Genomic DNA, 25,471 nt, shown 5'->3' on the forward strand with positions numbered 1-25,471 from the left:
CTAAGAGTTAAGAAGGCTATGTCTTCGCTCCAGGCTCGGTGCATTTATCTGAGAAAGAGTGGGGGAGGAATCTGAAACTTTGTAAGTTTTGGCTCTTCAAACTGCTCAGCTGTAGCATGTTCAGCAAGATATGTGAATCCAGTCAGACCAAAGCTTACAGAGTTCAAAGGAGCTCTTTGACCTCTAAAGCATCAGCCTGAGAAGAGTAGAGAAAGGATTTGTAAGTGAGCCATTGATGTCAGTGACACCTGTGTGAAATCATTGTATGACGTACTTATCTGTCTGATGTCAGTGTGTGATCTTACTGTTAGGTCATTGTGTCTCTGATGCTTGGATTGTATGTGTAAAGTCAGTGTTCAATGTTCTTATATTTGATGTCTGTCTAAAATACAATCTAAGTATTTGATATCAGCTTCTCCTCGCTGATGTTAGTACATAGCCTTTTATTGTTATATAAAAGTGTCATGTTTAGTTCCAACTGTCTTGCCCACATGCAGAACACCACACAGGAGAGACGAAAATCAGTAAATGATAATTTATTGAAAGACAGGAGGGATAAGGGTGAACCGGTCTGGTCGGGAGGGGGTAGGCTTACGGCGCAGTTAGCACATTGTGAGGATGAAGATATCTGTTTGGAGTGGGTTGCTGAGGAGTTCGGGGTCCTGGTCTCTTTGTCGGTCCAGGTGATCCAGCGCTTGGCCACAGAAAATCCGGAAGTCAACGAGGACGTGCGGCGGAGGGCGGACAGGTAAGTTCGGGTGGAGCGGAGACAGAGGAGCGGCGCGACAGCCAGTCGGGGAATCCAGGAGAGACTTGTAATTCAGCAGAGAAGGTGAGTGTGGGAACTCGGGCAACCAGTAGGTAAGTTCTACGGCGTCACGAGGGAGGCTTGGTCCACAAACCAGGCTAGATTTTCACAAAGGAGAATTCAGGGCGTCTCAAGGAAAACACCTGAAGACAGGAAACAACGAAAGAAATCACTAGGAGACAACTCTACGAGGAACACAGAGACTAGCTCTAAGGGGCTCAGAGTACCGTTAGTAGGCTAACACTCAAGCGTCGAAGTACTGGTAGTCCGCTCCTCTTGTACTCCAGGGTTGATGAGATGATTAAACTCTGGTGTGCAGGATGACGGCACACTTCTCTGAAAAGAGGAAGGTTTGGCGCCATCTAGTGGATGAATGGTGAGTAGCAGCAGAGGGAGAAAGGGGAAAACAAAACAAAGAAAGCCAAGAACCCCAGAACCCGACAAAAAGGGACAGACTTATCACATGAGATGGAAGGGCCTGATGATAAAAAAAAAACATAGTTATTGATGTTTAATATTAGAGAAAATGAATCAATGAATGTAAATTAAAGTCATATAGTCAGTTCCCAACTTAGAATAAAAATAAATTGGAAATTGTAGGTCAGGAGGTCGGTGTGAATTTTTAGTGTGAATGCTGTAGGCCAGTGGTCCCCAACCTTTTTATCACCACGGACCTGTCGAGGCCTGGCGACTTTACTGCGGCCCGAGGGGCGACAGGTGGGGAGGAGATCACATGACACAATTTTCAATTTTTTGCCCCGATTTCCCCCTAATGACAATCTTAGAACGTTCCGAGTTCTAAGATTGTCGCTTGTGATAATCGTACGATTATCCTGTCTGTGTGGTGTGTTACATGGAACGTCAGACCGCTCTCATCTAAAATCGGACATATTCAACATGTATGATTGTCTTGGCCCTTTTATCGCAGCGTGTGGGGTTTTTCCTGACTGGGAGCGAGAACGCAACCTGTTGAATGTGACAGGTAGCCAATCAGAAAGTCTGGTGACGTAAGCAAGGGGGTGGGGAGGAACGCTCTTGTACTTTCATGAAAATTTTAACTCATGATAAGGACAAATTAATGGGAGCCCTGCGTTTGTTTCTCTGCAATGAGACGCTCTCGTCTGGGAGTGAAGGGAAACCATAACTCCCGAAGTGATGCACAGGGTATTCATGATCTCTAAGTAGCGATGCAATTTGAAAGCTTCATTGCCTCATTAGCAAGCTGGTCACCGCATCATGCAGAGCGGGCTTGGACTGTAGGAATCACCTACCTGGATAAATCCATTCTCCTGTCTCTTCTCTGGGCCTTTTCCCCTTTGCAAAGAAACTTTCCAAAGACATTTGTTTACTCATTACTCATTTTGCTACTTGTGGGCTCAATGTTGGCGCGCAAGACGTAACCAAGAGAATCCAGTTAAAGGATTTTCAAAATAAAAGCTCCTCCAGACTCACATAATACATAAAACGGAAATATTTAATTATTTTTTGTGCGCCGGTACCAATTGGTTCACGGACCGGTCCGCGGCCCGGGGGTTGGAGACTGATGTAAGGTATACTGTATCTTGGTTGGGCTGGTGGGATGGCTTACAGCGAGCAGCAGAAAATTTATCTTATTTTTAAATTCAAAACTTGACAAGTATGATTATTCTCATTTTGGTCCTTAAAATACCAAAAATTCCACTTAACTTTATATTTTGGTCCATCTAATGATGTAACTTTTAAATACTGAATGACTTACAGTTATTCAGTACTTGAGTAGACTTTCTTCCAAATTCTTTTTTACTCTTAATTTCTTGGACTGCTACTTTTTACTTTTATTTGAGTAAAAATATTTTTGAAGTAGTGCTACTCTTATTTGAATACAACTTTTGGGTATTCTATCCACCTCTGTAATTATGTGAATAAGAATAAAAATGAGGATTATCAAAATAAAAGCTCCTCCAGACTCACATAATACATAAAACGGAAATATTTAATTATTTCTTGTGAGGCCTGGTACCAATTGGTCCGGTCCGTGGCCCAGCATTCAAATTCCTGTTTCTCTTTATTCTTTATTATTAGGCCTATTGTGATCGTACTGTTTCTTCTTTTTTTCCCCCGCCCAAATGAATTGGCTTGTTGGGGGCTTTATCATATTCAAAAACTCACTAAACTTCACAGCAAAAAATTTACATATTTTAAGGTCGTCGCAAAAATCGCACAAGAAACAGCTCAACAGTCCCACCTGGTAACTTTCAAAACACCCTCCGCTATGCCCTTACTTCATCGTAGAGAAATGGAATTTGGTACACTTGTAGAGCTACCCCCGACGCACAGAAAATTAAATTGATGTCATAGAGCAATTCAAACAGGAAGTCGGCCATTTTGCATTGAAGTTCTAATTTTGACCCCATTTTGGCTGTTTACAGCCTCCACATTTGATCAAACTCCTCCTAGGGATTTCGATTGATCGGCTTCAAACGTGGTCAGATTGTTTATAAGGCATGGCTTATTAAAAGTTATCAAAACGGTGAGTTTTTGTGCATGCCGAAGGGGCATTGCCAGAGGTCAAAATTCTCCATGAAACACGAAACTCATATCTCCTACACAAAAACTCAGAGGCATCAAACTTTCAGGGATTTATCATCATCGGGTGCCCTATAATACCCAATGGTCAAATGGTGACATCACTTAAGTCACACTCCCTGAGAACAGGAAGTGTTATGTTTTACTGTGAACGGTCTCTATCTGACCCCTTTGACCTAATCAACATGAAACTGTGTCCAGAGACAGAAGACATGTCGGTGTGATGTGGATTCCAACCGTGACCGGTTTCAATAGAGTAGGTGAGCATGGCGGCGTGACGAAATGACCTGTAACGCCGTTGCCATACGTTTGGCTCTGAATTCCACAGATTCTAGCCAAGCTGCACTAAACTTGCTAGGATCAATCCTTTCCACAGCAATCATTGGCGGGCATGGCCTAATTTCTCTACCGCGCCCCCTAGAATACTTTAAATGATGAGCCCCAAGCCATGCTTCAACCCAGAATTATGAAACTTGGTACATATGTTTTTCTTGTCAGGACCTACAAAAAAGTCTCTTGGAACCATGGTCCAAACCCAACAGGAAGTCGCCCATTTTGGATCAAAGTCACCATCATGTCATTTTTGAACATCATATCTGGTCAAACTCGTCCTACAGCTTTTGAGATACAGACTTGAGAATCTCTCAGCACACTCTTGAGCCATTAAAAGGTCGAAAGTTATCAAAAGATTTGTCATACATCAAAGCATGTGGGCGTGACTAAGTAAGTGTCAAACTTTGACCATTCGCCATGAAACATCAAGGTGCAATAACTTCTACATATAAGGTCACAGCTGCATCAGACTTTCTATGTCTCATTATAGACTGGCCCTCATCACATTCACATGGTCAATTGGTGACATCATCTAAGATCCACCTCCTTCCAACAGGAAGTCACCTGTTTTTTTCTGGTGGATATCTTACTTTTACTTTTTGATTCATATGGGTTTAAACTTGTGTCAAGTGACATAAATGACATGATGATGAAGTCTGTCAACGCTGGCTGCTGGCTGAACCTTGTGGGCATGGCCCAATGGCAAATTTCAATCCCTAGCCTTACCATACAATCGACTCTAAATCACACATGCATCATCGGATTTAAACCAAACTTGTTATGAATGGCTCTTGTGGATCTCTGAAGAGCCCAATAGCACTACATTGTAATTTGACTTCACTGTACCCCCTTGGTTAATATATTAATATATCTCCTCACTGCATCGGCCGATCTGCACCAGATTTTTCGTGCGTCATCAGGGAGCGCTGCTGAACGCATCTGTGTTTATCGTCTGGCGAACTGGTACAGTAACTGCGCAAGAGCGTCTGCGGTGGCTGGCAGGTGGCATTGGCAGAGCTTCCGCGGTCGCCAGGAGGCTGGAGCGGCGCTGAGCTGCAAGAAGCTTTAATTTTTATTCTGGTTGCTCACTTTTTCTCCGTGCTTCTTCTCCTGCATACTTCTTGTTATTTTCACCACTCAACTTTTATACTATTCAGCTTGCTCTCCTAAGGCCGGCTATATCTTTTGGTATTCATAACCTTCATACTTTTGATAATATTCAGCTTTTTATGAATTTTTCACCCCCAAAGAAATGGGGTCAACAGCTACATCCTGTGGCAGAATTAAGAATTAGAATATAAAATGTCAATTGTGTTTCACAGTGGCTGTTTCAGGTCATGCAATTAATTGGCAATGATTCATTGCCAATTAATTGCAATGAATCATCCAGTTTCAGAGCTGTCATAGAGGACACAAGGCAGTGGCCATTTTGAAGTTCGGCAGTTAAACAGCTTTTGAGCTGTTCACCACCTGGGAATAATTTGAGCTTTTGACATTGCTTTTTTTCGTGCTGCATGTAGCATGTTTTTTGTAGTCGTCATGTACTGTACAACAATGCCTCCAAACAAATGTAGATATCTCAGGAACAATAAAATGTATGGATTTCATTCACCCACCGTTTTCATCAGAAGGAATAGGGAAAATTTCTGTCCTTTTCAAATTTTAGGTTTTACTTTTTTTTCTTTTTTCTTTTACATTGCATAGAATATATTACTTCTAATACTGTTTGGGTGGAATTTTTGCATTTTTCAAAAGCTTTTATTTGCCATGTACGATGTTGTCATACAATATAATAATGACAAAAAAAATCATAGAAACTACATCCTAAGCGAGGCGCCCTTGTCATTCATGTTTCTGATTAGTTTCATGTTTCTGATTAGTTTGAAATAATATTACAATATTACTTTGTGTTGTTTTTGAAATTGTCTTTATGTGTTTATCAAGTTTAAGTTGGGGATCCTGCTAGCTGTCAGTCTGATCTGGAACAGGGTAGCTGCGCATGGTAAATCGCCATGGTAATTTATGTGTTACCTCTTTTGTGAAACCGAATCAAGGTTTATTTAAGCCAGCATATCCGAAAAATCCCAGTTTAATCATCAATCCTGGAGTTAAAAAATGCTACATTTCGGGGAAAAGAAGGTAAGACTAATTGGTTCAAAAACAAAAAAATAAATAAAAGTATATAATTTTTTAGGACGTGAACATTTTTGACGTGAGACAAAATGTGTTATGGGCTCTTTGCACCTGCTGCGCTGACGTCACAACCGCATGCGCAAATGCGGCTCTTTTTCCGCTTTGAGTTACCATGACAGCTAGAAAAGACAAAGTCGTATTTCAGACGCAAATAAAACAATACTATGAACATTGCTGTCTTCCTAATATAATGGGCTTTTAAGTTTTCATGGATTTCCAAACGGTCCTGAATTAAGAAGACGGTGGCTTGTAAATATTCGTCGCTACCAGTTAAAGCTAACGCCGCACAGCAAAGTTTACAGGCTTCACTTCACTCCAGATCAAGTTCTTCAGCCTAAAGAAGAACGTAAAGGAGCCTCCTGTGTTATTTCCATGGAATCACTTCTGTATTCAGCCTGAAAGAGAGTTTTGCCTGTACACACTGCTGTAAACACCGTCCTGCTTCACAAGAAACATGCAAAACTAATAAAGCGAAGTAACACGGAGACCGTAAGGAACACGGCCATATTTTTCTAAAAGCAACAACTTTGAACCTGAACCGTCAGCTGAACTAGAACTCCGACACCAGAGCTGCTCTACTGTTAAGTAGTGATGGGATTTTCGGCTCCTTTTCGAGATGCGGCTCTAATGGCTCTTCTTACTGTGGAGAGCCGGCTCTTTCGGCTCCCAAACGGCTCCCCATATATATTTTTGACATTATTAATTAATTAATAGCTTAAACCTAATTTTATAATATTTTGTTTCATTATTGACATTGTTAAGCACTGATGATGAGTAAAAATGCCGCATAACAATGCTATAGCAATACCGATGCGTGTGATGCCCGCATGTGCCTGTGCAGGTTGTTTGTCGAGCCTGCACGATAGGAAATGCTGACTTTGCACAGTCTGCACTCTGCCCTGGAGCTTGATGTAGCATTAAAATGAGTCCAAATCTTGCTCCGTTTTCTGTCACTCATTTATTTTCACCTATTCAGTTCTCACACTGACTCCCCTTCTTTCTGTGCTTCTTGACCGCTGAGTGAGTGTCTGTACATAAACACCTGCCGACGAACGCTATACAGCTTGGCCAATTGCCTGCCGTTTCCACAAAAAAAGTGGAAATAAACTTTTTTTTCAGTGTTTTCCCGCCACATTATTAATTGAAACTATGTGTGATTGGTCAGATGTGTGGAGCACACGCTTGACATGAGGGCAGTGGACCGACCGAGGGAAAAAAAACTCTCTGCTCTAGCACTGGCAGAAGAGCAAAACGCGCAAGGAGAGGGAGAAGGGAGAGGAGAGACAGCGAGGCACCACAGGGCAAAAAAAAATGATGTGGGGAAAAACTATCGGCTCTGGCACTTGCAGAGCACAAGCACAACGACAGGGAGGCGACAAGCACAACGACAGGGAGGCGGAGAGACAGCGATATACTGTAGAAAAAAACCCGGCTCCCAAATAGGATCCTAAAACGGCTCCCATTGTCGAGCCGGTTCCAATCGTTCACTTCAAAGAGCCGGCTCTTAGAGCCGGATCGTTCACGACCGACACATCACTACTGTTAAGCTATGGGCTTGTTGTTCCTCAGGCTTCAGAAGCAAAAAGCCTGAACCGTAAAATCCCCCGTTACTTGGTCTCTGACACTAACGACAATAAACGCACGTAATATACTTGAAAACAAGGTAAAAACATTGTCCGTTAATGAATGATGAAAAATGTTTAGATACTTAAATAGCACATTTTTACAAGAAAAATGTCTAGCATAAGCTAAAGCTAATGTTAGCCACAAAGTTTAAAGAAAGTAAAACTCACCTTCGTATCTGTGTATAACGAGGCGAACATCTTAAAACCTTTCTCCAGCTTACTTGTCGGGGCTTCGGATCGATGTACATCATTAATTGTTACCTTGGACAAGCCCTGCAAACACCCAGTGTAAAGTGCCTTTTTCAATAGGTCGGAAAAGATTGAGCCGCTTTTCCCCGAACGCGGAAGCGGAGGTGCAAAGAGCCCATTACAGAATCTAGCTGTGCATCCATAGCGCGAGGGTTCTGTACGACCAGTAGGCGGCGGCACTGAGCAGCAGGAGGGCGGGGGGTTGAGCCAGTACCAGCCTGGTTGGAGAGCAGCTCAGGCGGGGAGAGAAGTCTGTTAAAGGAGGGCCGCTCGAAGGAGGAAGGTGCGAGGGTTTTCTTGGATTTAAATGACCTGACGTGTGCGGTTATAGAAGGAGGAATTTTAACAAAGGAAATGAATATCATTTGGGTGTGGACGGCCATGGCGACTGTGGAGGTAAATGCTGTTTTTTTTTTTTCCATTTTGTAGAAAGAAGAGAGAGCAGCCGTAGCTGCAAGGGACCAGATAGATGCGCTCAGGGGAAATTAGGACAATGCAACTGAGTCTGAGTTGTTTTATTGGTTCTCCGCTGTTCGCGGTGATTCAGGACGGACAGACAGCGCATATCTCCTGCTGGGAAAAGATGCTGCTGGTTCCAGACCTGCCTCTGTGCCGCACTTTGGTCATAAACAAGACGAATGCAGGCGGTGCGTGACGGTTTGAAATGTGAGCTCAGAGTCTCCGTCAGTCCGGAGAGAGACAGTCATCCTTCTGTTCTGCGTTTTGGTCGTTCCTGAGCCTCTTCCTGACTGAAAAGGTTCGCACTCTTCTGTTGGGCTGAGTCAGGCTAAGGCGTTAGAGACTGAGGCTGAGGAGAAAGATGGCAGTTTTATGAGCTTCAAAACTGACGTCGCATCGATGTTTATATAGCTACATCTGCGTTTGTCTGACGGCCCAGCCGCCTCTTCTAAGGATCTGTGGCAGTCTTTCCAATGGAAAAATGTGGGAATCTGTTGGGGTGTGATCAAGCTGGAGTTATTGTCTATTGCAGTAGATATTACTAATAACAACCCGTAATGTTACCTGCTATGTGGTTCAGATAGCTCTTGCCTCACCAGTAATAATAACTTTGAAAAGCACCCCTCTCCAGGCCATCTGGGCCCCACGGTTATATTTTAACATTTTTACCAACCACGTTCTTGTTCCCCCTCAGTCTTAGTTGATCATATGAACACATGTTTGTATCCTCCTAAGGAGGTGATTTGATGAAATCAGCAATCAGCAGCATCATTTATGAGGCTCGGCTGGCAGTGATTGTATGCTGAGTAGAATACATTGAAGAAAAAAGGGAAAATTTCCCTGTGTGCACAAATCAATACAGAAGGTCAAAGGTCAGTTTGCTAGATGATTCAAACTGACTGCTGCTGGTGTAAAGCACCAGCAGCAGTGCCTTACCCTCAGAAAGACACAGTCAGCAGTCTTGAAGCTTTCCTTTTATCCAGTGAAACCATCAGATCTTCCCTCCAGCTAGAGGCAGTAGCTTTCTTTTTTACCCTCAAGGCCCTATGGATAATTGTCTTGGATATAAGGTGTCAGATATAAGGTCCCTTTTCCAAAATGTCTTGATTTGAACTTTTAATTTCTTTAAATTTTGCTTCCAATCAAGACTTGAAAGTTTTGTGTTGGTCTAGAGTAAATATTTTTTTAAATCCATCCACTGTTTCAGCCAGATCATTATGAATATATCCACATTCTGAGCACAGGGATTCCAAAGGTTTTCAGGATAACAGGAGTGAGTTGGGGTGTGTGTGTGGTGTGTGTGTGTGGGTGTGTGTGTGTGTGGGTGTGGGGTGTGTGTGTGTGTGTGCATGGGGGTGCGCGTGCGTGTGTCATCAGAGCAGTCTCTGTTCATTCTGGAAGTGATAAAAGCCAGCCCATCTACCCTGCCCCTCATACTCTCCATCTCTCCCATTCCTTTACGAACACACTCTGACAGACAAAATGGAAGAGACTGTTTCAAGTTTTTGGCTTAAGCAAAAGCAAAACAGGATCCTTACTTTAATCATACAAGCACATACCTCACGCACTCCAGCCTGCAGCAGATGATCTAGACCTCCCTGTGAAGCTAGCAGACTGCTGCTATGTTGTCCTGGCTGGAGACCGGTTGGTGGGTGGTGAGTGGGGTACATTCTGAGAGGTGTGATTCCAAATGTTTGCAGGAAAATAGGAAGCTATGAGATAAAATATGTCTAATCTACAAATCTTTACCTCTGCATGACCAATCTAATCCAGATCAGGTTTCTAAATCATGCTGCCTATCATGGTGTTGCTAAGCTGCAAAATATTTCCAGGACATTAAAGTTGGAAATATTCCAAATTGGAACCTCTCCATGGGAATTGTGGGATTTTATGGGGATTTACTGGAAATTTGGCATAATTTAAACAAATTGCATCATATTCAAACATAAATAAGGTTTTGTTTTGTCTTGGGCAAGCATAATTACACTGTAAAAAAACCATTACATTTCAGATTCAACAGTAAGTAAATTATTTGAATTATAGTATCAAAAAAAATCTTTTTTGGAACAACAAAAACATAAAAAGCTTAGCGGAATGTTACTAATCCCATCACCTCATATATCTAAACTCTTTTTTGCAATCCTTTTTAACATTTGTCAGCAGGCTGCAAAAAATTATTTTAAGATACATTTAAACGTGTTAACTCCCATAAATCCCCATTAATTCTCTTGGATTTTGAACAGTTCTAGAATGCTGTGACCCTAGTTGTATAATTAATTTACTGTCACAAACAATATTAAAAATTTTTGTTTGTAAAATAGTATTAAGAGATAATTGCAATTTAGTAATATTCTTAAAATGAGATATGGGTGTACAATAGTTTGTCAATAACAGTTTTTGTCACTTTATTATTACGTATAATTTAGTGTACTTAATTATTATTATTATTTCTTAGACTACAGATTCCAAAGAACATTGTCTATAAGCATCAGATAAAATAAACTTAAACGGCTCAAAATATTACAGAATTAATGTCACCCTGAAAATTATTTGGCAATAAATTCACCTAATTTAGACAAACATGCAAAATACTTGCAGGCACTATATAGCAGCTACTCAGTCAAAAGGACAACTGAACCTGCAGTAAAATAATTAACAGTAAGGTTCTCAGTACCATAAATTATGCATAAGTCAAATAAATCTGCCTATATCAAATAATTTTAAGAGAAAAAGAAACATTCATTTAAAGTCAAATGCAGGTTGCATCTAAATAAACAATCCTGAGTTACTGAATCATAACTTCCTAAGAGCATGGCTATTTTGTTTGGTGCTGGTTCTGATTGGTTCTTTCTGAATGAGCGGAATAATTCTGCAGAACACAGAATTATTCTGTGTGGAGATCTATTATTTTCCCCAGAGATTATCTGTCTTATGTTAGGACAGCAAAAGTTTTAATACATATGTAAAATCTTGTTTTTGTATAAGTTACATGCTGCAGCTTTAAGCAGACGTTTAGTGTGAGAGTTCACTGCTGGGTGGAGGAGAAACGGCGCTGTGAAATATTACTACCAGTAATGCATTCCAACAGCAAGAGCAGAACCAGTGTCTTCCACCTCTGGCTCGCTGACTTTAATTATTTATTGGGTTATTTGTTTAGCTTTCTGACTGCCTTGCCCTTCCGGCTGAATGTTGGTAGTTGTGCGCTCCTTTACCTGCTGTCTGACTGCTCCGTATGTCTTTTTTTCCTACAGTGAGCCTTGATATAGCCAAACTCCGTCAAGTGTTTGTTTTTTAAATGTCATATTAGATTTGTTGTGTTGATGTATTTTGACCTGCTTCACCCCCGACATAATTTTATTTACCGCAACTCGTAAACTTCCCCATTCACTCTGAGCGTTGAAGTTCCACACGATATTGCTTAAGATTTGTTGCCACGTGCTTATGCAGTGTGAAGGAAAGAGGAGATAAACTGCACAGCCAGGCTGTGAAGTGACATACAGGTGATCGCCAACAAAAGACAGTGATCAGCGATTTACCGATCATACACTTTTTCATGGGAATCAGCCGATTATGATTGGTGGCAGATTGATCGGCACACCTATAATTTCTATGCTTTGAGTCAGGACCATAAAAACAGACTGTTCTAATGTGAAATGAGCAGGATTCTGTCACAAAAATGGTCCTAGTGACCTCATTTTTATATAAATTATTACCAGATTTCTATAAAATATGGTTTGAATTAAAACTGAGAAAATTGCTGATTTTTGATATGTAAAATATGTATTCTGTCACTTTGAAAGTGAAGACTAAGCACATTTCTCTTTTATATTGGACAGTAATTTAAGTTTACATAACTGCTGCTGCTAAAATTAGTTTGTTAAAATTTAACAAACCATGGCTCCTATGCTTTATGAAATGTTTCATCCTATTTGATGATTGTTATGAATATTGGCAGGTTCTACAGACAAACAGTAGCTGATGGAAAAAGGCAAATTCTAAACGGTTCACCAAAAATGGGTAGGCTGATACTTCTTGTGCATTGTCTTGGTTTCTCACAATAGCCTATTGGTATTTTGGTCCTGACCTCTTGATAGAAACAATGTACCAGTGCACCAGTCCCTCCTGTAGCACAAAATTTCAAACATGATGTTGTCTCCCACCCCCATAATTTACGGTTGTGATCAGGCTTACAAGATTCCGCCATTTTCCTCTAATTATTCTAACAGTCATCATGGCCTAATCACCTTGGTGTTAGTTTATTCAGACTGCAGGACATGTCTCCAAAAACGAAGACATTTTTTCCTGTCTTACTGAGAGATTCATGAACCTTGGTGTGTGTTTTGCCCAAGAACAGACAAGCTTAAACTCTTGTAAACTGATTCCCGGTTCTAAAGTAATATCAGCAACTAGATGCATGGATTTTCTGTGCCTTAGCTTTGAGGAGGAGATGGTTCTGTTTTTTTCTGTGTCCTTTTGATCATCTTTTTCCCCTGCAATGTTAGAATTTCAACCAGCTGAGAGTTCCTGTCATGAAGTCTACACATCATCTTACCCACAAAGAGCAAGCTAACACGCTCTCAGCTGGGTATCAACTCACTTCAAACTAAAGAACAGTGCGTTTAACTCAAAGGCATTTAAATGTCTCACTTTATCCCTTTGATGAGCCCTCCTGAAGAGAATATCATTAAGATGCATTAAAACAGCATAATCTCTGAAAAACCTTCTACTCCAAGTTCTACTGATCGGTATACTTTGTTATGTAACTCCAGATGATGAAAGCTAGACTTTGCTGTAAATGCCTGTAGACTTTTAATTAAAGACAGATATATAAGAAGGCTTTTATTTTTTGCAGTGTTATGTTACAACTGGATTATTTTTAGATCCAAATTCTTTTCTCACTTGTTTCTTCCTGACTTCCTTGTTTTGTGATACATATACACTCCTGATCATAACCATATTGGAAGTAGAGCTTCAAAATGTAGACACAGAAGATAGAAGCAGAACATAAAGTAACAAAATAGGTATAGGTTTATCAAGACACAATGTGGAAAATTCTGAAAAAGGCACAGGGTAAGAGAAAAAGGGTTAGAGACCACATCTTAAAGACAGCTGCTCTAAAAACATTTATTACAGCCTATTTTAATAAACCAAACACTGCAATATTCATTAATATCAGTGAAAACTGTCTTGGCACTACTGAAGAAGCTGACATTTACAGTGTTCCCATCGTTACTCTTATGGGTATGACCAATCAGCACCAAGGAAAATGAATGGTGCTTCTAGATTGACTGCTTTGAAAATGCCAGCCAATAGCAAGTCATGTAGCACTGTGCTTAGGTATTTCAGCTACCCAAGTTGCATTTTTGAATATTTTAGACATGGTCAGCAAAAAATCTTTGAATAGGTGGATTTTCCTTGAATAATTTGGAGCTATGTTCTACAGAATATCTATAGTTTGAGTTTTTTTGCAATTTCACAATTTGGATATGATCCATCAGCACAGAATGTGTTTCTCATTTCTTCTGTTATCTTAAAAACTTGATCAGGACTAAAAAAAAAGCCAAGCTGGCTGAATTCTGGCCAAATGTTGTGTGAGTGTGTCATCAGAGCAGTTTCTGTTAATTCTGGAAGTGATAAAAGCCAGCCCTTCTACCCCAACTGCCCCACAACCTAATTTCTTCCAATCCCATATGAACACACGCTGACAGGCAAAGTGAAAGTGACCATTTCAAGTTTTTTGCGTAAGCAGAAGCAAAACAGGATCCTTACTTTAATCATACAAGCACACACCTCACACACTCCAGCCTGATCTAGACCTCCCTGTGGAGCTAGCAGACTGCTGCTATGTTCTCAACCAGCAACCCAGAAGTCCAGATTACTTACACTTATTTAGCAACCCAGAACAGGGATTAGAAAAAACTTAGTATCCAGAAAAACTACCTTAGCAACTACGTTTTAGACTCCTATTCTCCCAACCCAGAAAAGGAATTAGATCAGATACTTACTTATACTTATTATACAATATGCTTATTATACGTGACATAATTGACCCAGTTATCTGCTGCTGGTCCTGCTGATTAATAATGGTGTCTGACTGGATCTTAGCAGGATTTATGTTTCATGTCATTGTGCCTCAGTGTTGCAGGATAGAGGAATAAATGAAGAAAAAAAAATTCAACTAGGCTAACTTCCAGTTGCAGACGCGTTTTCATTGGCCGACATGTTTAGGTGAACTCTTTATAAGTTTTGAACAGAAAAAAAGATGTTTATCAGGTTAACAGCACATTTTGCAGCTGGAGGAATGATTTTCTTCCTCTCATCTCTGTCCTCTGTCTGCAGGTTGCTGTTCTGGCCGAGCTGTCATCAAGCAGGCAGGATCGGTTGCCGTGCACAAAGGGCTTTTCACAAGAGGAATACTACACTAAAACTGAGTCAGAGATGGCAGAGGGGCAGGCTGTGTTTAACGGTGAGCGCACCCCCACACACACACCCCCACATACACACACGCTTGAATCAACAGCTCCAGTATCGCTGCAGTTGGAGTATCCTGCTGGTTTTTGAATGACAATGAAGCTTTAATACCAACTCAGTGGGGTTAATGAGTGTGACGGGACATTCTGTTAGGTATGAACTCTGTCTGTGTTCCTCTGGTTTCAGCAATGTTCAAAACAAAGACCCATAATATGTGTGCTAAATTTCTGGTTGATGAATAATTTTTACAAAGCAGTCATTAAAATATTTGTACTTTTAGAGCAAGGTGTATGACAAGCTGTTCTATGAATGGTTGGTAGTGGGTCTCGTTTTTGCTCAGTGTCTTTATCCCATTTCAAACAAATGCCCTGCTGCACATCTGAGAGCTGAGGAAAACACGAGGCTAATTGCTGGTTTGAGCGTGAACATTACTCCTTCAGATGTGTGGAGGATAACTCCAACAGCTGCAGGTAATGTTGAAGCACAAGGGGTGTAAATTCTCTTATCTTTTCTGCAAAGAAAATCTTCCACAAATAAAAAAAAAACATAGAAAGACCAATACAAATATCTTCAAATGTATATACCATATACGTATATATATATATACATATATATATATATATATATATTTTTTTTTTAATTTTAATTAAAAAAATTTTTAAAGTATATATATACTGATATCAAAGTGGACCAGTCAACTGGCTCATCTGATTATGACCAGGCAGCAGAAAAACCTAAGAAAAGCACAGACCCTGTACTTGAGAAGAAAGGTGTGATCACATGTTTCTGTGCAGTCAGGTGATACAGAGGTGGAATCTGACACTTTTAGCTAAAACAAGCACAGTGTGGCTGGGAAATGCTTTGGATTCAGTCTGTTGGAGGAGGAAGTGGCACGCCTCACCTTAGCTGACTCCCTGCTGTTTACTCTCCTCACTAACAAGAGCCCCAAAACAACACTAACACTCTGAAACATTCAGGTCATTCTGAGAGCGAGCTGGAGTCTGTGCTCAGGATCTACTCAGGCAGTGGGAGTATGGATCATATCGTTGACCATCTCATTTTTATTCTTATTCACATAATTACAGAGGTGGATAGAATACCCAAAAGTTGTACTCAAATAAGAGTAGCACTACTTCAAAAATATTTTTACTCAAATAAAAGTAAAAAGTAGCAGTCCAAGAAATTAAGAGTAAAAAAGAATTTGGAAGAAAGTCTACTCAAGTACTGAATAACTGTAAGTCATTCAGTATTTAAAAGTTACATCATTAGATGGACCAAAATATAAAGTTAAGTGGAATTTTTGGTATTTTAAGGACCAAAATGAGAATAATCATACTTGTCAAGTTTTGAATTTAAAAATAAGATAAATTTTCTGCTGCTCGCTGTAAGCCATCCCACCAGCCCAACCAAGATACAGTATACCTTACATCAGTCTCCAACCCCCGGGCCGCGGACCGGTCCGTGAACCAATTGGTACCGGCGCACAAAAAATAATTAAATATTTCCGTTTTATGTATTATGTGAGTCTGGAGGAGCTTTTATTTTGAAAATCCTTTAACTGGATTCTCTTGGTTACGTCTTGCGCGCCAACATTGAGCCCACAAGTAGCAAAATGAGTAATGAGTAAACAAATGTCTTTGGAAAGTTTCTTTGCAAAGGGGAAAAGGCCCAGAGAAGAGACAGGAGAATGGATTTATCCAGGTAGGTGATTCCCACAGTCCGAGCCCGCTCTGCATGATATGCGGTGACCATCTTGCTAATGAGGCAATGAAGCTTTCAAATTGCATCGCTACTTAGAGATCATGAATACCCTGTGCATCACTTCGGGAGTTATGGTTTCCCTTCACTCCCAGACGAGAGCGTCTCGTTGCAGAGAAACAAGCGCAGGGCTCCCATTAATTTGTCCTTATCATGAGTTAAAATTTTCATAAAAGTAAAATGTTTGTTTCTGTGGCGCATCTGTATCTTATTTTGAAGGGACATGTAAACGTTACCATAGCAACCAGAGTCAGAGCGTTAGGGCAGTGGTCGAGACGAGAGGAATAGAGGCTCGTGAGTTTTAAGTCTGCACGATTTAAGAAGACCACACAGAACTGATAAAAGTACAACAGGTTCGATCGGTTCGTGTGTCCAGCCACACGGCAGGAGCAACACACCACACAAGGACCGATTTCACTCATGAACATCCCGATTCCTGAAGAAAATCACGTAAAAACCCCATCATACCATACGTGAATTTAGAGTAACAAACATGTCCGACGATGTAGAGGCAATAATGATAGTTTGTGGACTCATTTTAAGCAATAAAAGACGTAACAAAAAGAAAAACCGTTGGATAAAAGACTGCGGGAGCAGCCGCTTTATTTGCTGCACAATGCACTAAACCGGACTCTGGTTGCCTCCCAGGCAAATGCAGATGGCAGTTCTTGTAAGGCTGGTGACTTTATTCAGTTTGAGGAGGCACAGAAATTCTTATTTGAAATTATGATATTATAATACTGGAAATTTATGGGAACATACTAATAAGGGAGTCTGTGGGAAAGAGGGATAAAATATGGTAGTTTCCTGGCCAAAACAGGAGACTTGACAGGTACAAATAATTTATATAAGTAACAGAAAATAACAAAATCAGGCTAAAGAAAATTTTCCAAATCAGTTTCTTTCAATATAAAACTTATGAAACCAAAACTGCAGGGGTGTCTGGTGAATTTTTGGTTAAAACATATTTGTTTTTCATTTAGTGGGGTAGAGAATCTGGGCTGCACAGTGGCGCAGCTGGTAGCAAGAAGGTCCTGGGTTTGATTCCCAGCTGGAGGTCTTTCTGCATGGAGTTTACATGTTCTCCCTGTGCGTGTGTAGGTTCTCTCTGGGTACTTTGGCTTCTTCCTAAAGAGATATTCTTAATTATCTAAATTCTACATAGGTGTGTGTGGATGCATGATTGTTTGTCCCATCTATCTCTGTTTTGCCTTGCGATGGTGTACCCCCCCTCTCACCTGTTGACCGCTGTAAATTAATGGATGGGTAGAGAACCCAGTGCTTTTCCTACTCAAGTAAAAGAAACGATACTTCATGAATAGGTTACTCAAGTAAACGTAAAAAGTAGCAAAAATACTCCTAAAAGTAATTTTTTTCAAAATAGTTACTCAAATAAATGTCATTGAGTAAATGTAACTATTTTCTACCCAATCTGCAGAATTGTATGAAATGATATCCTAATGAAACAGTTTTATCAAATCACCTCCAATCTGGGCAGTTTTTGGAGGTTATGTTTTATCAAACAAGAAGTTAAAGGGTTAGAAGCCTGAAAAGACAGCATGAATCAGAGAAAAAGAAGTCAACTCTCTGTAGAAAAAATTGCTTGTTGCTCCGGCACATTCAGAGGAAACTGTAGAGAAGTTGGTCTGCTTTCTGGAACGTTGATTCAGCTGGGATGAGAGCAGTGTTTTGGCAGTGGACATTTGTGTGGGCGTGTGCATGTGTGTACGTCTGTTTATAATAACTCTGTTAAAGGGCTGTTGCTCAGCTTTTGCAGCATATCAGTCATGGTGGTAGTTGTTGTTTTTGTGTATCATCCAACCTGTGTTTGCATAATGTAAATGTTGTTGCCTTTGTCTTCACTATAGTGGCTTATGTGTGGGGGCGTGCACGTGTGTGTGTGAGAGACAGAGTAATTCAGACTGAGGTCAGCAGCTGCCCTGTACTTCCTGTGGAGTGCAGCAGGGCTACTTGCTCTGACCTTCCCGTTTTCCCATCCATTCTTCCTATTTTAGCAGTGAGCATTAGTTAGTGACTCCGCCCAGTCCAGCCAACTGCCGGTCAGGGCAGGCCTCCACAGCTGGAAACCCCCATTCAGTACTCACTGCACGCATTCATCTATCCACACCTACTATTAAATTCCTCTTTTTTGTCTTCTCTTCCTTTTTTCAAAATGTTCTTCTTTTGTCATGCAGGAGATTGTCCTACTTTTCTCCAACCCCCATCTAGCTTCCCTTTGAATAAGACTGGGAAAGTACAACTGAGATACTTTATTCTTCCACGATTGACTTGATAACACAGGTTTGCTGTAAGTCTTTACATTCAGCTTTGGTTTTAGAAGAACCAGCCTTGACTCCATACCTGTTGTTATTTCAGCTTCCCAAGCTGCAATTTCTCTTGAATATTTTAGATATGCTTTACAAAAATAGTCTGCTAATAGGTGGATTTTCCATAAATATTTGGACTTACATTCTACAGACAAATCAGCGATTAGGTGAATTTGCATGTACTGAACCATTAATAAATAGGCGTCCACTGTACTTTCAAATTGTTGTATCTGCCAAGCTGTGTTGAAAGCAGTCTTGTGTGGTGGGTGGTGCAGGCCATGTACAAGATGCTATGTGCTAAAGTGACAGATGGGGTCAACGTGGTGGGGGGATTATATTAGGGATAAACTCTGAGCCCATTCTTCTTTGAAATGCTGATGGGCAGATTGACAATTAAGCCTGGGCAGAAGCACAGATAGAACATTGTGATCTGTTGTGAGCACAGGAAGCCTGCAGAGGGGCAGATTTAATCTGGAAGGGAAATAAATATGTAATCTTGATCAAGCAAGGAAGGTCAACTTGGAAAAAAATCATATAAAGAGTGGTGTTCAGGCGTTCATGTGAAATTCACATTTTTGTTACAGTTTTTCCTATTTGTCAAACATCTAGCATAGGGGTAGGTATTTATCATATTGTTTGTCATTTATCATGATAAATTATCATGATAAGAATAATTTATTGTTGTCACAATAAATTCCAGTTCTCAGGTTGTCTTTCTCTGAATCTGATGTGTAGAATGTGTTGATGATGTGAACCTGTAAGAAAGACAAATAAAGCAAAATTTGAAGGGGGTTCCTTCCTCTGGTGATTCTATGGTCTATCAGACCATCTCTCCCTGTTCCTCACACCTCGGTACTTACCACTCATCCAACGTGTGAAACCTACCGTGAGGACAGTAAAGGTGTGGCCAGAGGGCTCAGACACTGTGCTCCAGAACCGGTTCAGGAATACAGATTGGACTATTTTCCACCATACAGACTTGGATCAGTACGCCTCATCTGTACTGAACCATATTTCCACCACCATAGAACGTGTCACCACCTGCAAACGCATTACCATGTACCCCAACCAGAAACCCTGGATGAACCGAGACGTTCGTCTCCTGCTGAAGGCCCGCAACATCGCCTTCAGGTCAGGGGATGCACAGACTTACAGTGCAGCCAGGGCTGAGCTGAAGAAGGGAATCAAGAAGGCCAAACACCACTACAAAAGGAAGGTGGAGGATCATTTTTCTAACTCCAACCCCGACGTATGTGGGAAGGCCTTCAGATTCTCACAGACTACAAGAACCCTAATACCACCCCCGCTTCTACTGATGTCTCCTTCCTCAATGAACTTAACAACTTCTATGCTCGTTTTGAGAGAGGGAATACCACAACTGCAACCAAAGCAGCTACCACCCCAGGCCAACAGCCACTGACTTTCCTCCCCACTGACGTAGGAGCGGCTCTGAGCAGGATTAAATCCCACAAGGCTGCGGGTCATGATGGCATACCTGGACGTGTCCTCAGAACATGCTCTGGGGAGCTGGCAGGAGTGCTGACGGACATCTTCAACCTGTCCCTGGCTGGCGCTGTGGTACCGACCTGCTTCAAGTCTACCTCCATCGTCCCAATCCCCAAGAATCCCAACCCAACCAGACTCAATGACTACCGTCCGGTAGCCCTTACCCCCATCATTACCAAGTGCTTGGAGCGGCTGGTCCTAGCACACCTCAGATCCTGTCTCCCCCCCACACTAGACCCCCACCAATTTGCATACAGGCAGAACAGGAGCACAGAGGATGCAGTCTCTATAGCGCTTCACTCTGTCCTTTCTCACCTGGACAGTAAGAACACTTACGCCATACTGCTGTTCTTAGATTTTAGTTCAGCATTCAACACTGTCATCCCATCACAACTCATTACCAAACTCACAGACCTCGGCATCAGTTCGCTCATGTGTAACTGGTTGCTCGACTTCCTGACCAGTCGACCTCAACATGTCCGGCTGGACAACCACTTCTCATCCACCATCATAAACACCGGAGTGCCACAAGGCTGTGTGATGAGTCCCTTCCTCTACTCCCTCTTCACCTATGACTGCAGACCTGTCCATGGCTCTAACGCCATCATCAAGTTTGCAGACGACACCACAGTGATCGGCCTCATCAGAGATAATGACGAGGCCGCTTACAGGGAGGAGGTAGACCATCTGGCTGAGTGGTGCGACAAAAACAACCTGCAGTTGAACACCGAGAAGACCAAGGAGCTTATCGTGGACTTCAGGAGGAACGCTGACCTACATCCACCCATCCACATTAAGGGGACAGTGGTGGAGCATGTGGACACCTTTAAGTTCCTGGGAGTCCACATCTCCGAGGACCTGACTTGGACGACCAGCTGCTCCAAACTCATTAAGAAGGCGCATCAGCGCCTCTTCTTCATGAGGACCCTGAGGAAGAACCACCTGTCCTCAGAGATCCTCACGAACTTCTACCGCTGCACCATTGAGAGCATCCTCACCAACTGTATTACAGCTTGGTACGGGAACTGCTCTGTCTCCGACCGGCAGGCGCTGCAGAGGGTGGTGAAAACTGCCCAGTATATCGCCGGGGCACCGCTCCCTGCCATCAAGGACATCTACAGGAAGCGGTGTTTGAAAAGGGCCGGGAAAATCACAAAGGACTCCACTCACCCAGCACACACACTCTTTTCCCTCCTGCCCTCTGGGAGGCGTTACAGAAGCCTACGGACCAGAACCACCAGGCACCGGAACAGCTTCTTCCCCACAGCTGTCACGCTTTTGAACGCCTCCTGACATAAAACATAAACTATAAGGACTGTACTCCCCTATCCTCTCATACAACAATAACACATGGACTATCCTCACACACACACACATCACGGACTGTTTTCTTCACACACACATACAACCTGTAAATTTTATCTGCCATTATTTATCTTGTATTATATTATATACATATATAATCCATTCCCTAACATTCTTGTATATTCTGTATATTTGTATAATCTGTGCATATACACTGCCTGGCCAAAAAAAAAGTCGCCACCTGGATTTAACTAAGCAAATAGGTACAAGCCTCCTATTGGATAAGTACTGCATAGGCGATTCCTTTCAGCTGGCAACAAGTTATTTAACCCCAGCTGATGCAATGAGTAACTCCTCATTTCTTAAACAACCATGGCAAAAGACACATCCTGTGGTCGTGGAAAAGACGTTAGTCTGTTTAAGAAGGGTCAAATCATTGGCATGCATCAAGCAGAGAAAACATCTAAGGAGATTGCAGAAACTACTAGAATTGGGTTAAGAACTGTCCAACGCATCATTAAAAACTGGAAGGATGGTGGGGAACCATCGTCTTCCAGGATGAAATGTGGTTGGAAAAAAATCCTGAATGATCGTGATCGGTGATTACTTAAACGTTTGGTCAAATCAAATCGAAGAAAAACAACAGCAGAACTCAGGAGTATGTTTAATTGTGAACGCAAAAGCATTTCCACACGCACAATGCAAAGGGAACTCAAGGGGTTGGGATTGAACAGCTGTGTAGCCGTAAGAAAACCTCTAATCAGTAAGGCTAACCAGAAAAAAAGGCTTCAGTTTGATAGGGAGCATAAAGATTGGACTCTGGAGGAATGGAAGAGGGTCATGTGGTCTGAAGAGTCCAGATTTACCCTGTTCCAGAGTGATAGGCGCATCAGGGTAAGAAGAGAGGCAGGTGAAGTGATGCACCCATCATGCCTAGTGCCTACTGTACAAGCCTGTGGGGGCAGTGCTATGATCTGGGGTTGCTGCAGTTGGTCAGGTCTAGGTTCAGCAACATTGTGTGCCCAAAGAATGAGGTCAGCTGACTACCTGAATATACTGAATGACCAGGTTATTCCATCAATGGATTTTGTCTTCCCAAATGGAACGGGCATATTCCAAGATGACAATGCCAGGATTCATCAGGCTCACATTGTGAAAGAGTGGTTCAGGGAGCATGAGACATCTTTTTCACACATGGATTGGCCACCACAGAGTCCAGACCTTAACCCCATTGAGAATCTTTGGGATGTGCTGGAGAAGGCTTTGCGCAGTGGTCAGACTCTCCCATCATCAATACAAGATCTTGGTGAAAGATTAATGCAACACTGGATGGAAATAAATCTTGTGACACTGCAGAAGCTTATTGAAACAATGCCACAGCGAATGTGGGCTGTAATCAAAGCTAAAGGCAGTCCAACAAAATATTAGAGAGTGTGACCATTTTTTGGTGGCGACTTTTTTTTTGGCCAGGCAGTGTAGCTCCCATATTTATATTTATACACAATATCTATATCTCTTTGCTATAACCCCTTATAGTCCATACATACATAGTCTTGTACATCTGTAAATAAATATTTATATCTCGTAGAGCACTTCTGGATAGATGCAAACTACATCTCGTTGCTTGTATTTGTGACAGTTCAATGACAATAAAGTTGAATTCTATTCTATTCTGCAGATGTAAAAACAGATTCCTTTCCCTCTTAATGTACGGACAAGAAGAATGTGAATTTTCCTTTCATAATGGCATTTGTATTTGGAACTGATAAAAGACAGACTCTGTAGCTTTTAGCTTCACAGATATGGCTGGAATGTGTGCTGTGCCTGTGTGTGGATACACTCCCACGGTTTCTCCCCCAGTTGTGGTTGTTCATTTTCAACTGGATCTTGTCCTTTCATTTGTCTCTTTTTTGTGTTTTCATCTCTCTCCTTGGTTCTATCTTGCATATATTTCTCTTTAAGGAATGTTGGCTACATGCCTGACCTCACATCTGACTAATGAGTGTGTGTGAGATGTGGCTGTGGGTACTTATGAGGGCCGGTCCAAGCCTCCATGGGGCCCTAAGCGAAATTTGGTTTTGGGGCCCTCTAGTTCTGCTAACAATGTGGACTGGCTGCAAACAGCAGTCCGATCATTAGATCATTCACACACCTGCTATAAACTTATTGCATCTCTGGCAGTGCTGTTTACATTATATACATGTATACTAGGATACATTTATTGGCCAACTGATTTATCGACCAGTTGATTTCTGAGACCTATTTCCCTAATTTTAGGGGATCGTGATTGGCCGATACTTACACGTGAGACTGATCTTATCCCTTAATCTTATCTTCATCAGCAAAGGTTTAAAAATCAGTCTCTGTCCTCTTCTGCTTTGCAGTGAGGTGTGACTGACAGACCAGCCCACCAGGTCAGGTCAGCACTTTTGCAGTTAACAATATTCATCCCACTATTGCCAACTCAGTGACTTTCTTGCTATATTTAGCAACATTTCAAACAAAACAAAATTGGTATAAGCCAAAATCAAAATCGGCTGATCAGGCTTTTTAAAGATTGGTAACCAGGGATTGGCCAGAAAACTGCCATCGGTGCAGCCCTACACACATATTCATGACATTCTTTGATTAAATAATTTTCTCTTAAGCATTACTCCAATAACTAAAAATTTAATTTATACCAGGTGAGTCTTTCTCCCCTGAGAATGTTGATTGGTACTGGACTGATTCTGAGCTTTCAAATGATTTTAACAGAAGTTTCACTTAACTTAGAAGTTGTGTAAAATAATGTTCGTTTTGCCACAAAATGATTTTGCTCAGCAGCAAACAACATATCCCCAACTGCAGCATAGAGTATCTCGTCGATGTAGCAGCTATGTAGCCTGTAAAAACATTTTGCTAGCCAATGTCAAACATTGAGAAGTTTTAATTATCGTTATCAAACATTATCAAACACTGCGCTTTGAAACTAAAAATACGTCAGAAATATACAGAGCCAACCATGAGAATCAACTCATTTAAAGTTTAAACTCAGTTTCACACAAACACAAAGACCCTAGCATAAATGTTTGGCTGTTGAACTGAACCATTCCAGGTTGCTATCAAGCAAATTTTCTATTAGCAACTATACAAATCTTTTACTTTACATTACATTACTAAGACACTTTAAAACAAACCTTTATCTTGGTTTTTTTTCGATTCTTCCTCTTTCTTTTCTCCCTCTCTGAAGGAAAAGTCGTTTTTTGAGACATTGATTTGCTTACTTAACTTCTGACTGGAGCTTTGGACGTTTGGATGTGCTCTGCACATTGCATGGCAGTTCATGTTACCGGCGAAGCATGCAGTACTTACTGCGGCCACCAGGGGCCCCCAAGAGCAATTTATTTGTTTTCTTTTTATCCATAAAATAATGATTTCTACATCATTTTGTTTTTATAATAACATATAATATATGTTATTATAATAACATATATGTTTTTATAATAACATATAACATATATGTTTTTATAATAACATATAATATATGTTATTATAAAAACAAATAACTTCATATTGGAATTGTGTGTTTTTGAAATCATCATGACAGAAATTATTACTAAAAAAAATAAATAAATCAGCTCCACTGAGGGGTCCCTTTAGTGGCCCTGGGGCCCTAAGCGGCTGCATAGTTTGCTTATGCCATGGGCTGGCCCTGTTATGAGTGGAGCAGCAGGTGCGTTAAAAGACCCCAGAACTAGTTGAACATGTTGGCCTAAATTCGTTGCAATTTTACTATTAACTAAAAAATTGCTGTTTGTGATATGGCAAAACTCATAAATACTTCAAAAATGTACATCTTTTGTTATATTTTTCACTCATGGAGGTCGCCATTT

General features: G+C 41.2%; 2 long non-coding RNA genes across 2 annotated transcripts; both read right to left on the reverse strand.

Moving 5' to 3' along the window:
- Nucleotides 1–520: 520 nt before the first annotated feature.
- Nucleotides 521–1,264, reverse strand: LOC116726083 (uncharacterized). Its single transcript, XR_004340542.1, has 2 exons — nt 1,036–1,264; nt 521–951 (listed from the first exon to the last, which is right to left on the reverse strand). It is a non-coding gene; the product is annotated as an uncharacterized LOC116726083 (long non-coding RNA).
- A 6,015-nt stretch (nt 1,265–7,279) lies between these two features.
- On the reverse strand, nt 7,280–21,231 carry LOC116726080 (uncharacterized). Its single transcript, XR_004340540.1, has 3 exons — nt 21,221–21,231; nt 20,174–20,181; nt 7,280–7,438 (listed from the first exon to the last, which is right to left on the reverse strand). It is a non-coding gene; the product is annotated as an uncharacterized LOC116726080 (long non-coding RNA).
- Nucleotides 21,232–25,471: the final 4,240 nt, after the last annotated feature.

This window comes from Xiphophorus hellerii, chromosome 9, assembly GCF_003331165.1.
Source record: "Xiphophorus hellerii strain 12219 chromosome 9, Xiphophorus_hellerii-4.1, whole genome shotgun sequence".
Lineage (NCBI taxonomy): Eukaryota > Metazoa > Chordata > Actinopteri > Cyprinodontiformes > Poeciliidae > Xiphophorus > Xiphophorus hellerii.